Source organism: Homalodisca vitripennis, chromosome 3 (genome assembly GCF_021130785.1).
Source record: "Homalodisca vitripennis isolate AUS2020 chromosome 3, UT_GWSS_2.1, whole genome shotgun sequence".
Taxonomy (NCBI): domain Eukaryota; kingdom Metazoa; phylum Arthropoda; class Insecta; order Hemiptera; family Cicadellidae; genus Homalodisca; species Homalodisca vitripennis.
This window is the reverse complement of record NC_060209.1, coordinates 142245046-142262323: the sequence shown is the minus strand read 5'-3', so window position 1 is coordinate 142262323 and position 17278 is coordinate 142245046. Positions and strand designations below refer to the sequence as shown.

At 31.0% G+C, this 17278-nt stretch overlaps 1 protein-coding gene across 1 annotated transcript in view; it reads right to left on the bottom strand.

Moving 5' to 3' along the window:
• Positions 1-14430, bottom strand: part of LOC124357606 — a 48646-nt gene extending 34216 nt beyond the window's left edge. Inside the window, exon 1 of the mRNA XM_046809534.1 lies at positions 13992-14430. The gene's annotated coding sequence lies outside the window, so the exon portion shown is untranslated. The remainder of the gene's footprint in view (positions 1-13991) is intronic.
• Between the last annotated feature and the right edge of the window lie 2848 nt (positions 14431-17278).

The window sequence follows — 17278 nt, the reverse complement described above, 5'->3', positions numbered from 1 at the left end:
AGAGTTTGGAACTCATAATATTGTTGAAACATGCATATAAACAAATGTCGCATATGAAGTACTTTTGGATTGAATAGTTTTCTGTCACTGAGCTAAGCTGCATTTAAATCAGAGTTTGGAACTCAACATTGTTGAAACATGCATATAAACAAATGTCTGATATGAAGTACTTTTGGATTGAATGGTTTTCTGTCACTGAGCTAAGCTGCATTTAAATCAGAGTTTGGAACTCATAATATTGTTGAAACATGCATATAAACAAATGTCGCATATGAAGTACTTTTGGATTGAATAGTTTTCTGTCACTGAGCTAAGCTGCATTTAAATCAGAGTTTGGAACTCATAATATTGTTGAAACATGCATATAAACAAATGTCGCATATGAAGTACTTTTGGATTGAATAGTTTCCTGTCACTGAGCTAAGCTGCATTTAAATCAGAGTTTGGAACTCATAATATTGTTGAAACATGCATATAAACAAATGTCGCATATGAAGTACTTTTGGATTGAATAGTTTTCTATCACTGAGCTAAGCTGCATTTCAATCAGAGTTTGGAACTCAACATTTTTGAAACGTGCATATAAACAAATGTCGCATATGAAGTACTTTTGGATTGAATAGTTTTCTGTCACTGAGCTAAGCTGCATTTCAATCAGAGTTTGGAACTCAACATTGTTGAACCGTGCATATAAACAAATGTCGCATATGAAGTACTTTTGGATTGAATAGTTTTCTGTCACTGAGCTAAGCTGCATTTAAATCAGAGTTTGGAACTCAACATTGTTGAAACATGCATATAAACAAATGTCTGATATGAAGTACTTTTGGATTGAATAGTTTTCTGTCACTGAGCTAAGCTGCATTTAAATCAGAGTTTGGAACTCATAATATTGTTGAAACATGCATATAAACAAATGTCGCATATGAAGTACTTTTGGATTGAATAGTTTTCTGTCACTGAGCTAAGCTGCATTTAAATCAGAGTTTGGAACTCATAATATTGTTGAAACATGCATATAAACAAATGTCGCATATGAAGTACTTTTGGATTGAATAGTTTTCTGTCACTGAGCTAAGCTGCATTTCAATCAGAGTTTGGAACTCAACATTTTTGAAACGTGCATATAAACAAATGTCGCATATGAAGTACTTTTGGATTGAATAGTTTTCTGTCACTGAGCTAAGCTGCATTTCAATCAGAGTTTGGAACTCAACATTTTTGAAACGTGCATATAAACAAATGTCGCATATGAAGTACTTTTGGATTGAAAAGTTTTCTGTCACTGAGCTAAGCTGCATTTAAATCAGAGTTTGGAACTCAACATTGTTGAAACATGCATATAAACAAATGTCGCATATGAAATACTTTTGGTTTAAATAATCTTGTAATGATTGAAAATACTTTAACTGTAGCAGTGAGTTACAGTGAAAGTTCTTTAGTCCATGACTTTAGTAAGTGTTTTCTGGGTTTCTTTAACACCAGTAAGTAAAAAAATTAAACATTGCACTTGTGTGAAACTTAAACAATTAAACCTTAACTATGTTAAGTATTGAAATATACTAAATAAGCTGACATCACTTGGCTGAAGTTTTTGGATCTAGTTCCATCATTTTTGGACAGGAATTGAAAAGATATATGTTTTCAACAAATATCAATACTTATGTACTTCATTACTAAATCAGAGGAAGATGCATTTATTTTACTGACTTTTTATAGAAACAAAATTTTGTTTTCAGCAAGCAATATTTATAAGAAATCCACAAAACATTCTTCAATAAGTTCCAAACTTTCCTCAATTAGTTATAAAATGCTGTTTCAATGCTCAGTTTAATTAAATACAGCTTTCATTTAATTTAAAAAAATAGCTTGAATAAATTTTATATTTTCTAACAAGCCTAACAGGCATTTAAATTTTGGGGACCATACAACTCTTAATAATGGCCTATTGATTTATGGGTTTATTCAATGCAGAGAGGTTAAAGTTGGAAAAGTTTCTTGGCTAAACACAATCAAATAATTTGCTCACAGTGATAGCTATGGCATTTATCTTATGACCTTTGGCAGAGAAGACCCATTTATAACACACTGTAGCTCATACATTCTCAAATAAAGTTCAACCCAAGTTTAACTCATTTCAAAATCGAAGGGTAAAGTTATATTTAAGAAATTTCCTTCAGAAAAATATTTTAATTCTGATTTTTTTATCAGTTTACATCATTGCTTTAAATGATTCAGTGTTATATTATAATAGAGGTCATAAATAAGAAATTACTTTTTTTTAATCATGTTACAGAATGTATTTTTGATTTCATTATAATATTTTTACGTGCTGAACAGCTAGACATTGACACAGTCATCTTCAAGTAAAAGAATTTATAGCAGAATAATTTGCTTTGACTGACACTGGAGTTTTCTACAGAATGCAAGCCAACATGAGACTTGTAGACCAACAGGAAATTGTTAAGAGGAACAAGATAACAACAACCCACATTCAGACTAGTACTCAACAGAGCTCTCTGGTAAACAAGCAAACTAGCTTATGTGTACAGTGTGACACAAAGTTTGGTGGAGCTAGCAGAATCATATCATATTTTATCTATGCTTATCACTTGGGCTGCTCTGTTTAGTGTTTAATGCTCTGTTTAACAGCAGTGTGCCTAACAAATACAAAACACTCTGTAAGATAAACCATTGATTAAGTTTCAAATATAGCAGAGATGATTAGATTTACAACATTTACTAAGATATTTCACAGCAAAATTTTCAGTTTGTAATCAAATTTTGTATACAATTTTTACAAATTGCAGTTATTTAAACTTAATTTAGTTTTAGTTATGTATTTGCTTTTACTCTATTTTATTACAAATTGTTTTGTCTCTAAATTAACATTTCATCTGTAAGTTTATATTTAATTAATTAATCAATTATAATTCTTTAAAACCTTTTACTGATCATGTGAGACTTCCCTGGCATTAAACCAACTGAAAATGTCACATTAAAGTGAAATCGGATGATACAAAATACTGTTTAATAAAATACTTCTTTATTGGCACAGAATGGTTACATACTCATAGGTACAGCACACAGAGCAATAACAGGTACCTTGTACTACACTAATCTAAACTGTTAAAAGTAATAATAAAACAGGCATTTAACATAAAATACATATTCATAAGTAAAAGTTATTTGGCCATTTAAAAAAGTAAGCTTGTGACAAAAATTGTTTTTGGTGGTAGATTATTACTGTATTTCACTTTTAAAAATGATAACCATTAAATGTTAACACTTTTTGTCATTCTGTACCATTTTCTTTAAACTCCCTGTATGGAAATTCATTACTTGGGAATTGAACTAGTTATTAACTAGTTAACAGTCACGCTTCTTGTGTGTTTTCCAAATCATTGTTTCCAGCCACTTTTTCAAATCCAAAGTAATCATTGGGCGCTAGTAAAAAAGTAAAAGTCTGAGTCTTCCTTTTGGTTTAGGTAGACGCTTAGAGTCATATGAAGGAAGATCACAATTGACGACAATGTCTTACGTCATTTGGATTGCAGGTCAGTTTATAAACCATTTCACCATTACATGTAAGCTGTAATTGTTAGCTCACAATTATGGTGGATATCAATTACCATAGCCCTTTCAGTCACCAAAATACAGTAGTCATGATTTACACAAGTATACAGACTGTATCACAGTTCATTTTACTAAACAATAGGTGATATTATGTCCATACGTAATTTTATTAATATTATTCGAATTTCAACCCAACCAACAGAATTTGTATTTTTCAAGATTATATTTATAATGTCCTTACTAGTTAAAGGCGAAAAACAATCTAAAACTATTTGAAGCTGCAACCTTTATCTTATGGATTTTTTATGGATCTTACCAAGGCCTTTGATAGTGTATCACATCTTTTATCCATAAATTTAACTTTAGGAACATTCATTTCATCAACAACAGTAGTAAATCATGAATTTAAACACATTACATAATGTTTTAGGGTCTTCAACTGACTTATTTTCATAGCTTATATTCAATTTTGATATATTATCAACATCTTTTCTATACCAAATTCATTTCTAACAACAGACCATGTAATCTTAACTTTTTGAGTTTGAAATGAATCTATTTTTAGAGTCTTGTTTTGCCTCTCTAACCATATGTTTATACATTTGTTTATCTTTACACAACTAATTAACTGCTTATCACCACTAAACATAGCAGTACTGTGTAATTCTCTCTTTGTTTTTGCTTGTAATTTCTTGAGTAATCCAACGAACATTTGTGTGATATTTAACCCTTGAGAATTTTTTGTGGAAATATTTAATTTATTTTATTTTATTTTATTATTAACTCGTATAATTTATTACTACCTTCAAAAATCTATTATAATTGCTGTCCAATGAACCACATATTAAAAAATTTTGTAATCTATTACTCAATAATACCATGAATATACAAAATTACCTTTTAATAAAACAGCTTTGTATTATGTGTAAATTATTGATAGAATTAGTGGAAGAAGGCAGAGACAAAATAAAAATATGTTATAATATCTGCTGGTTCATACAATTGTGAAAAATTACAATAACCATCTGTAATGTTCACAACTTCTTTTAATTCCTTAGCTTTTTCAATAATCATAGGGCCCGTAATAACTTTTCCTCTACTCGTTTTATGCTAAACCATTTGTAAAGTATGCTGTCCAATTGTTCCAGCTTTGGTTCCTTTAAATTTGGCAAGAATCCATGTTGTTAGCTATTACAGACAGAGAAGTAAAACACATAAGTTCATCCTTTTTGTTTTTTTATTTAAAAATAGTTGAAGGACCAATGTTAAAGTTTTTCACTAAGTGTTTTTGTCACTTGTTGGTGGTTTTGAAAATATGTTCAACTTTCATTCAAATGCACTTTTAACTTGGTTTACTCCTACAGGATACAAAATATAAAATCACTGCTACACAATCATCTTTGAATTACACCACCAGCACTCTACTGAGTTAAATCACAAGAGCAACTAAATGGCTTTTTGGACTAAGCAATGCAACAAACAAATACACAAGAAAATGGTGAACTGAAAGTTACAGTATAAACAAAGCAGACTGGTCTCAATTGACCACCGACCTCACACGAGGAAACCTCACAGAACACTTTCAAGTACACTAGCCCTACTGTATTCCTAAACCACAACTTACGGTATAAGCATGTTTTCGCCAGTAGTACAGTAAATTAAATTAAATTAATTATGTATATACATATTCATGTTGGTGCTGGACCATCAGATGTGTTAGACCATTGGATGCCGAACTAATGGCATTAGAAATTAATGACAATTAAAAATTGTTACTACTTTGAAACTATAAATGGCATAATATTAAAATTTTATCATTAACAATATAAGGAAGGATCCTATTAATGTATTTGTGTACCAAATTTATGTGCTACAGCTTAAAACAATTTTAAAAACAAATCAATTTTGTTATAAGTATATACAGACAGATAAAAAAAGTATCTTTAGACCCTGTACATGCTTATCAGAATTTGAGTTGTTTTGTTATATAAATCTTAAACTACCTGTATGCGCAATTTCAAATCTTTATCTCCATAGCAGGTTCAATTAGCAATGAGCCTGCCATCTTAGTTTTTTGTGGCAATTATAATGTTACAGCCTTCATACAATTTTATACTGCATAGAAATTGAAAGTAATAGTCTGGCTATAAAATGTTTCCATAAAATTGGTTCATAAATTTTCCAACTAATGTAGATTTGTGTACAGTTACAGTGTGTTAATGGCTTACAGTTACATTTCCAGAACATTCAACCTTGGCCATCACTTTACTGACTTCCTGGGTTCAGTACATAAACTGAGATTCCTGACTAGCTAGTTAGAGAGGGAGGTCAAATTACAACTCTGAGACAGCAAACTTCAGACTCCAGCATTTATAGTGCAATTGTCCTGGCTACAACCTCATAATACTTTGATGTTTACAATTATAATTGCAAATACCGACTGAACATTAGAAAAAAAATAAATGTAGGCCTATAAAACCTTGCTTTAAAACAGGTTATTGTTAAAATTAATGCTCAATTTAAATATCCTCCAAACATACTAAATTGGTACGTTAATTTTTTACTTCTAAAGAAGTTTTTATTAAGTTAACACCTATAAATATTCACCACGAGGAGGCAACCCAAAAGACTTATGGCCATTAAATTTTTGGCAGATCGTAATAAACAACAAAAGTAAGGAAACCAGTTCTCAAAAGCTATGCATCTGAGGAATACAGCTAATCAACAAACTCATAATATACTTGTGTTCTAATGATACTAATTTTATGTATAATGTTATGTTTCAAAGTATTTAAGTAATCTAGCTTTTATGTTTTTGTATATTTTGAATTCAGATTTAAAAACCTAATGTTATGTTTTTTATACAATTTGAATTGCTCCTGAAATGAATGGAAACAATTTTGGAGTTTAATAGTCAACAGTTACCTATTAGTAATATGAAGTGCCATACAAATTTCTGCATATCTTAAACCGTGCAAGAACGGTGAGTTTTAAAGTATAAGTCCCATAACAAACTAAGTATTTAATTTACACAGAGGTTTCAATGCATTAGTATATATGTTCATATAGACTAAATTATTCAACATAATATACATATCCAAACACGAGTAACAGAACAATCTTATAAAGTATAGTGTTTCAGTAAAAAAACCCATCATTATTATAATTATTGCTTCAAGATACCATTACTAAGTAACAAGTAATAGATAAGAAATATGATATTTTAAAACGACAGGCACTAAATCATAGATTCCAGCTAAAATAAATTGTAGTGCAACACAGTAGCAATGACGACTGGGCAAAGGTCAGCTAACACAAGGAATGCTTGCCGTGCCCTCAAAATGATGAACAAATGAACTTGATTAGATTATGTCATTTAGCTGACATGACTGCATCAGGCCAGTACCATTTGTAGAGTCCAACTAATGTAAAAGAGGTTACTAACCACGTTGAGTCAATACATGATTAACACTTTATAACTGAGTACTGTATTAGCATCAATTGTCTACAACATTATGTAGACTCAATTCCTCTATGTCATTTAGCTGACACAATTGAGTAACATTAGGTAGGATAGCTCTAGTGGGTAGAATTATTCAGTACAAAAACCCTATCAGGTGTTTATTACACCTATTGACATCTAAATTTTTTCATAAAATATTTAATTTACACCAACTCTTTGAAACATCACTTCTACTGAAATAAAGGCAAGGAAGGAGTGTGAGGAAGATGACTCACAGATACATAGCATGGTACAACTGTCTCCAAGGTCACATCCACCCACTCAACAAGGCCTGACAGTCTAACACTGACAGTCACTAGGCTCTAAATACATCTTCAAATACTGTAATGAACTTGTTGGATCTTTCCTGGTAATCTTCAAGGATTTTATATATCTGGGCATTCTTTGTATATCCTTATTGTGTTAAAAATAAATATTAATTCAATACAGTACTTAATAATTCTATAACTGTTATTGGGTTGGATTCTTGGGATGCATTACAATCAGGGACATAGATTGCGTGCAGTATTATGCCCAAAGAATATTCCGAAGAGTGTACCCTGAGCAAATATCTGCAGCGTAACTAGGTCTTGACTTTGGGGGGATGAATCTACATTGAAGAACACACTACACTGGGGGTGATGGAATAAATCTGAACAAATTTAAATATAAATCAATTAGATAGACCCAACTCAATATAAAACATTTGACTGCTGTATTTCAAACAAGTATTGCTGTTATAATTTTAAAATTTGTTAGGGTTTTTGGGAGGTGTTCTATCCTTTTCATTCCCTTCTTTAGTTATGCCACTATCTTACAAGTACCATATAAGAGAGACATCTACATTAAGTTAGTATAGAAAAAATTAAATAGAAGATGTGTCATTATTAATAAAACATCTACATACCATACACGGATAACGGTAAGAATACATTTTGTCTAGAATTATCTTTCAAAAATGTTTCACTCTTCTTTCCCACTAAGGAACCAAATAAAAGTACAAATCAAGCTTGAATGATGGAGTAATCAGGGCCATAATGAACAATGAAAAGGTTGTATCCACATTAAATTCAATTCAGATTACTTTTTCCTTTTTAGAAAAACTGTTGCCTTCACAAATAATACGCATAAGTCATGTAATTATAAAATGTCAGCATGAAAGATTTACTCAGTGATGTCAAATTATAGAATTGTTTAGAGAGTTTTAAGAATAAAGTGGAAGGGCTACTTGCTGGAAAAGTGTTTCTACAGTGTAATTGAATTCTTGACTGAAAAGCAATAAGTTTTTAATAATTATTTAAATTGTGTGTCTTTTTTCACGTTGTGTTCTGAATTTTTTGTTTGCTGTCTATTTTTAAATTTAATGCCTAGTGTTTAACATTTTATGTTTAAATCTTATTACTATATGTAATTTATACAAGTTATATTTTATTTATGTTAATGCTTACTGCTTAATGTTTTAAGCGTAAATTGTATCCTATATGTCTTATCTATATAATTTATATTAATTTATTTACATCTTAATTTAGGTCAGGTAATTTTAACAAATTTACATGTCATCTACCATAAGTTAATTAATTACTTACTGTACATGGTGTTATGTGACAACATAAAAAAATAAATAACCTGTTCTGGCCTGGTTTAAGGTGTCTTCTTTACATACCTTGTGACTGACTGAAAATTCTACAAAACCTGTGTTTCTGGGTAACTGGGGTTTCTATAACAGGCAAATAAGATTTTGTTTCATGTACCAAACTGAACCTAAATGCATGCAGTGATCTCTCTTCATTGACTGTCTGTCCAACTATATATTTGTATTTGAAAAATCATATTTTTAAAACAGACTTTCACAATTAAATTTCAAAATGGTGACTATTCAAAATAATTTTAACTGGATTATCTAAAAATTAACTTATACAAAATGTTATAATAAAAGTTATTTTTAGACACTTTAATGGCAAATCAAATGGAAATTTTACTTCTGAAATCAGATAACAAATAATGACTTATTGTAAGTTTAACCCAACCATGCAAGTCCTATCTCCTTGGACTAAAACATACTAAAATATAATTTTTTAGGATTAGATAACTGTCTAAACAGTCAATATTTTTTCAATTCATAATTTGAGAGCAGCTTGTTGGAATACATTTGACATATAGATTTATGACCCAAAGAGCGGATTGATAAGTTTAAAAAGTGCATAAGTAAATACTGATATTGATGATTCATATTTTTATAATATTTAATATTGTACTTTGTCATTTCGGGCTTTAAACATATTCTGTACTTTCAAAACTATTTTTATAAAAGAGTTTTTAATTGTATTTTCTTTTCTTTAGCTCATGAATTATGACAATATTTTCTACTCACAGCTGACACAGAGATTAAACGTCACGTTGTTTATACATTCAGCTAATTGCATGTTTTGACGAAAACCCAGATTGGAGAAGTGTAACACTTATGGTTAGTGTAACACTTTTTACAGTGCATAACAATGCTGTAATTTGTTATTTAGAACCAAAGACATGTCAGTTATAAAAGTTACAACATTTTTTCAGAACATTGGTTACATTCAGTTTAGCATGTTACTATCGTTAAAGTGAATATTTGTCTTTCGAAGTAATTATTGAAATATATAAAGAACACATTGCCAATGACAAAATTAGTATTTTAATAAGCAGAGCGGTAGCTGTGGCATAAACTGGGTGTTTTATTTAGTAAGCTACCTTTATTACAATGTCATATTTATTTGTTTTTATACTTCAGAAACTTGTATTGTATAAAATCTTTATTTAGATTTTGATGTTCCTTACATAGTATATTTATAACAAATATAACAAACTTAGTTTGTACATAAACATATTTCAAGAAAACAGGAATTTATGTTATATTTGTTTATGTTACACTTTCCATTTACATTTTCCCAAGCCCTTGCATATTGAAGTAGACCTTATTTTTCTTTCACATTACTATATATACAGTAAATATTTTGTTTTCAAACAATGTATAGCATATAAAATGTGGTTAAATATTTAATTTATAGCCTCAAAGAGTAAAACAACTTTTTATCGTTTCCATGGTGAGAAAAAACTTCACCAAAGTACATTTCCGTTAATAATATTTTTAATAATACACTATTTATTTCCGCCATGCAGGTAATCTAAATAAATTATATATGAAAATAGACAAATGTCTTTACTCATTAGTAGAGGGGGGGCGGGTAAGCGCAATAGAGCGGAAAACACTGCATAACTCGTCTCCAATAACAATCTCTTCATGCATGCGGTGGTGTGAATGCCCAGTATAAGGAATTTATCACTACTGAAGTTATTTTGTTTGTGTTTACCAATTGTTGACATCTTTTCTTCAGAAATATTTTATTATTTGTGATTGTTTTATTAGTGTGCGTACAAATATACCTTGGAAATGTTGGAGCCTTTCAGGGGCTGTTGCTGTTTTCAGCAGTAAATTTCAAATTAGGCAGTTACACACATAAAAAAAGATTTACACTGTTTCTGATTGCAAGACCTGACACGGTTAACTTAGGAGATATATCACGCATAGCATACAGACGGTCCCTTCAGAATTGACAATGACAAGTCGGCTGTCAAATAAAAGAATTCCCATGCCTATACTGAACTACAGTTGTAGGGGCTATTAGAACAAATAAACCTAACCTACCACCTAAAATAGTAAACATTACAGGTCATCCTAAATTCAGTAGCTTGATTGCATTTGGAAACGATCCTAATAAGTGCATATTATTTTCTTACATTCCAAACAAAAAAGCTAAAAATAATGTAATATGTTACCCACCATGCACAAAGATGACACTATAGATGATTCCACAGGTGAGCAGAACAAACACAATATTATATTACATTCTATAATAGCACAAAAGGTGGCATTTATGTAGTGGAGCATATGGAACGAGAATACGCCATCAATAAAGTAAGGTACAGGTGACCTTTTGTTTTTTTTCCTTGCATTTTTATCAATGTAGTCTACAATATTTTTCCCCCAAATGCTTATAAATTTACAGAATACGAATCAGCACTTTGGGAATATGACTGCAAAGTCCCAATAATGCAAATGGAAAATGGTCACAATATTCAAAAGGGTTCAGTAGAAGTATAAAAATTATGACATAAAGTAAAATTAGAAATGTTCTGTTTGTTTACAGCTGAGGCTACTGATAGTTACATGTGAATAATGCAGACATTTATTGATGCACAAATTAGACAAACTTCTTGAAGTTAAGTATTATTTACACAGACTTTATGTTTCCTTCCTTTGGTTATCCACTTATTGAATAACTTCTGAAATATGATATATTGAAAGTTTGCTGTGATACCATTTCATCATACTTAGAATGGAAACTTTAATAATTTCTTGCACAAATAGAGTGATTTAAATTAAGATAAAAACAGTAAAATGACATATCTCTACCACATGAGTAGATCTAATTCATATCTTAGACCTTCACTATAGCGTATGGGTAAGACTTCGGGTACGATTCTTGAGGAAGTGAAAAAAATGGGTAAATGAGTTTGAAATGTTTTCTATTAAAAACGCTGTGCCGCCAATTAAAAAGGCCATGTGCATTGGAAGAATACTCTTTCAAAAAATCAGTCCCAGAGCAAAATCACAACCAGCAGGTGTGTCTACCTCCATAGGTTAAAGTAAAGTAACCTTCAGCTTTGATGGCGACGAACGAAAATCATCTCTTGAGGTAGTACAAATCAGTAAAATATAAAATTCAAAAGACTGATCACTAATGTTCACTATTATTACAAATTTGTATAAAACAACAAAATAACTGTGTATCCTCAGCTAGAGGACAATGGACACCACATTTGTTTACAAAGAAACAGAATATAAAATTTCATGACAAACTAAAAACTACACAATATTCTAATGTCATTCAAACAAAAAAAATTGGTACTTTGGGATTATACCGACCACACCCAGACATGAATCTTTATTTGACATTTTGCTTCTACTGATTACTAGATTAGCGTAGAACAATATTTTGTCAATATAAAACAGGAATTGTCTTATCGCAAACCCCTCTCAATCCTCACACAGAGGTCAAAGTCGAGCGGTTGATGTCAACGAAAGAAAAACATCCCTCGAGATAGTACCTATCAGTAAAATATCAAATTCTAGAGGGGCTGATCAGAAATATAAATTGAATTGTAATGGAAAGGCAATTATGTACCGTGCAAAAAACTTAAATAATCATGTGATGCTGCGCGCCCTGCCGTAATCGGGATTCTCGAGAAAGATAAGATAACAGCGACACTAATACCGTTCACAATACCTGGAAATGCTTGTAATTTTGTAATTAAAGAGTTGTTTTTTTGTTCTATCATGTTTGTTTCTATAAATTTATATTTTTGTGTTCTTCATACTGGTGTGGTCGGTATAATCCCAAAGTACCAAAAAATTAATAGAGCATCCACTACACATATTGTTCGTAGGTAAATCATTTTCTTCACTTTTAGAAGGTAAATCCATTGTTCTAGAATGTTACTATCACAAAAACACAACACAACTCAAATTCAAAATGACTAATTGCTATAAAGAACAGTCTTTATTTTTAAATAGACAACTTAGTACAATCTAATTATGAAACGAGAAAAAAATAATTTACTAACAAGATGTTTAAATACAATGTATATTAGCAAACAACAATCTAACTTCATCATAGAGGTGGAAACTGTTGGAAAAATGACCAAAAGAGGAAAAAGTACTGAAATGCTCTTAAATTATCCTCATATACAGTTGGTAGCCTTCTTGTGACCTCTAAACTTCTTTATGTTTTTCTCACGTGAATATTGGTATCTCTATTACCCGCTCCTTAGCTTGTAATCCCCCTATCCAAAAACCCTAAATCCCATGATTCCCCTAGATTGATGGACTATTTCACAAATAACTAAAATTTCAAAAATATTAACAGTTATTATGCAAATATGGAGCAGCCTTAAAATTCTATCTGGAAATGAAAACATACTAGGCTATTTCAAGAGTTTTATAAGTGCTTTTAGATCATTATAGCTAATGTTGCACATGTAAAACTTATTCAAGGTGTTTTCTTAGTATTTTCAGGTGTTAGCACCTTGCAAATAGCTTACATGGTAAATAAGAGTTTAGCCAACATTTAAATAGGCTATTCAAGATTTAACTGATTAGGATTTAATCATCATGCGGGTAGGGTACGATAAGCGGACCCGGTTTATTATATCAAAATTGGCACACGATATTACTTATACTAATCATAACCATCAATATAATCAATCGATACTGATAAATTATTCTGAACTATTAACTTAAATAACCTATATCAACAGCTGTAATGTATGCAATTTTACATAAGTAATTCTGATAATTAAAAATGGCAGTCAATTTTAGAAAACTACACGACGTTGCTTTTTCGTGGCTTCAACATGTTGGACTCGTACGGAAATACCCATTATGTGAAATTTGTGGAAAGAAACAACTGTAACTGTGAGAGGAATAAATATGGTCATCTTCAGTTTTTCTAATTTTGGTTATAATAATTTGTTTGATCACTGTAAATATTAAAGGTACTTTTATATTGATTGATAGTCTATGATTTGAGATGCAAATATTAGGTATCGATGACTATATTCTTCGATATAAAAAACCAGGTCTGCTTATTGTACCCTACCCAATAATGCTATTCACAGACTTGCTTGCTAACTATGATTGTGGTGATAATCGATTTGTTCAAAATGCTCAGATTTTGGATTAGGTCAGAACCGACTCTTCTATTACAGGATTCAAACTGCAATGAATGATAACTTGAGTCAATTTAGAAACATGCTCTACTCTACTTAAACTTAATCAAGTTATTACTTTACTAATACACACATAATCTGCTCTTACCTGTTTATATTTCACCTTCTCAAGTAATTTAGGTTATTTGTTCTGTTTTGTTTCTCCCTTTTTGGTAATAATGGAAATACAAAAATTAATTATCTTATAAACAATAATTACAAAATGTACCAAAGGACTCTAAAAAACAGTATGTTAAGTATTATCTGTTTTTACATTAAAATTTGCAATTCAAAATTATTGTTTACTTTATAAAAAATGCTATCACTTTTTTATAAACAATTAATACAACACGTGAACCACCGACCAGTTGCCCGTAGTAAATGAACAAAATAAAAAAATCCAGAGAACTTTAACAGCAATTATAAATTCGATTCAAAGTATAACAAAATGTCACAATAAGTTTAGTTCTGTAGTATATAACAGTGACAGTCGAGATAGCAGAAGCTAAAAACGATAACTCACTACGCAGTTTCCATTGAATATCAACCAATTACAATCAATGATTTACACAGCTGACCAAACAATTAGAAATAAAGAAATAGAGTTCCAGCTGTTTAATTTTAAACAAAGAGGAACCACTTATGAACTTAAAACCTAGCTTAATGCAGTATACTACAACCGAATAATATTTTTCCCTCATTGAATTAAAATTCATGCAAGACTACTATTTTATGATGTATCATATATCAAATTGTGTTTATCACATACTATACAAATATCTCATTACGTTCTCCATATATACCAATTCATTTTGATATTGCAGTAATAGTCGGGAAACGTTGTATTTATCTGTATAATTTTTTATTTAAAGTAATGCCATATCCTAATTATCTGCCAAACCATACTTCATCCCACTCATCATTTCAACCCGTATATTTACTAATCATACTGGTATCTTCGGACAAATATGAATGTGTGGAGAAAAAAGACAAAAATTTACTTACCTTTCACATGTGCTCAAACCTATTCTACCCAAGTACTCTACTCTACTGTCAAAACTAAAGCCAAGATGTACCACATTTGAGCCATCGGATAGGACAGTTGATGCATTGCATAGGGCAGATTAGAGCACAGTGAGTCAGTTATATAATTAGGTCAAGTAGGGTTTATAGATATATACGGGTAAATAACATGTACATCCTATTGTTTCACATATTTGTGATGTTCAAATGTTGTAATACATATAAAATTCATGAGAAAGTATAGATTTTATTCCTCGAGATGTCTTAATTTTACAATGTTGTGAAGAATGTTTTACCAGCTGTTCATTGTGTGTTACATAGGAGTTTTGCTCTTATATGGAAGTTCAACAATTAATTTGATTAATGTACCAATTTATTTTTTTTAATGCCTCTTCTAACTTTAAAGTATTAAAAAACTTTTCTTAGTTTAGTATCGTCGTTTTACGCCGATCAACATACCTATACCCTGAAGTCAATATTATTAATTTTTATGTCTAATCTCAATTTCTACAAAAATTTAGAACTTTTAAGCACACGAGTTATTTTTAAATATTGCCAAATTCACAAAGCATTATTGTGTACTACTCATTAATACAGTACTTTATGAATAACTTCTTTGTATGTACTCCTTGGTAAACTGTCTTTTGGAACACTCGAAATATGGTATAGCTCGACCCTTACAAAATAAACACAGTCAATAACCAGAATAATATATAAAAAACAATATATGATGAAATGTATTGAAAAACACATAAAATCACCCTTAAAGTAAGAAAATGTAAACTCAAATAAATTACTACTCCACGTATTAATTAAAAAATATTAACGTGTGTCTAATGAACTAAACACCTTTAAAAAGTATAAATGTAAAATATCGAGGGAGGAAAGTAATAACGTAGTGGCACCAGCCAAAAAAGCGTATACAGGGCTTGAAGCAAAGTCGGCCATATTAGATTGACAAATCCGGTAGGAATTACAGCTGCTGAATTGCGAAACTTTTAATTCACACGCTTTATTAAGACCGTCCGTAGATAGTCTTATGGTGTTTATAAAAGTTGAAATTTTAAATTCTTTAACTAAAACTCAGATATTTTCTAGTTTAATCTATGCAATCAGAATAATAGTTTTTACCGTCAATTAATCTTTACTTGTTCATTATTATACAGGGTGTTTGAAAAGTATGGGTACGGCTTAATATTTTAAAGACCATAGGAGATAACATCTATAAACTTTGCACAGTGTCATATGGCTATGTAAACTATTTTCCCTTGCTATTACCATGACATGCCAACCATGGGGGGACGGCCCACAGAGGAAAACATGGAAACATTAAATTGAAGCATGGGTCGACTGATACCTCATTTGAAAGAGCTCACTTAGTAGAGTTGAATTCCGCAAACCGCATCTCAAAAGGTTTATCCAATCAGAAATGGCGGGTTGTTTTAGGTACACATTGTGAAGTACATTATGCGCTGCCATTTCTGACTGGATCGTCGTATTCTGATGCGGTAGGCGGCGTTTCACTCTACTACCCAATGTGTTTTCACTGACTTTTTTAATTAGCAAATTATGTCATAAATTTATAACACAATAAATAAAACTAAAAAACATCGGTATATAGTGTAAAGTATTCCATTCGCGTCGCGTTGCTGTCTGTGCATTCGTACCCAAGTTACGCGCACCGCAGATGTGTTTTTGCTAACACTCTTCTCCTCACCTAACCCGCTCTCGCTGGGCAAAGTACTTCCACACGTACCGCTGTGTAATATTAGGAACACGAGTACTTTCCGTTAATACGTAACAAAGAATCTAGAGCTTTGCTTAAACATAAATTTCAAACAAGTTTACAAATTCAGTGTTGCAGTAAACAACTGCTCCTTTAGATAATTTACCTATTAGTTTATTATCATTCCAGATTCATGATTGTAAACAGAAGGTGAAATTATGTCTGCAAATGTTCAAGTCGCTTTCAACATGTGATTTATGTACAATCACATGTCGTCTGGTGAAGGATGCCAAACAAACACAACTATAGTGAGTCACCTCTATAGCAGGGTACAGTAATGTTTATCTAGCTGCCGAGTGAGTGCAGTACCTCACAGACAAGAAACAACCAGTGTAACTGAGTATTAGATGTTTAAGGATATTAGGCAACCATCAGGGCCGGCATTCGGCTGGTATGACCAATCAGGCCCCTGCACCAAAAAATGTAGGTAGCCTTTTCAAGTTTGCTAAACGTATGATGAAATGTATTAATAAAAAGAGTGTTTATAGACGCAATTGTTACAACAAGCAGTCTAGTGTGGTTAGCCTAGTAAAGCCTGCAAAAATTAGTATTTACCCAATATTTTGTCTGTCATAATGTCAACTTAT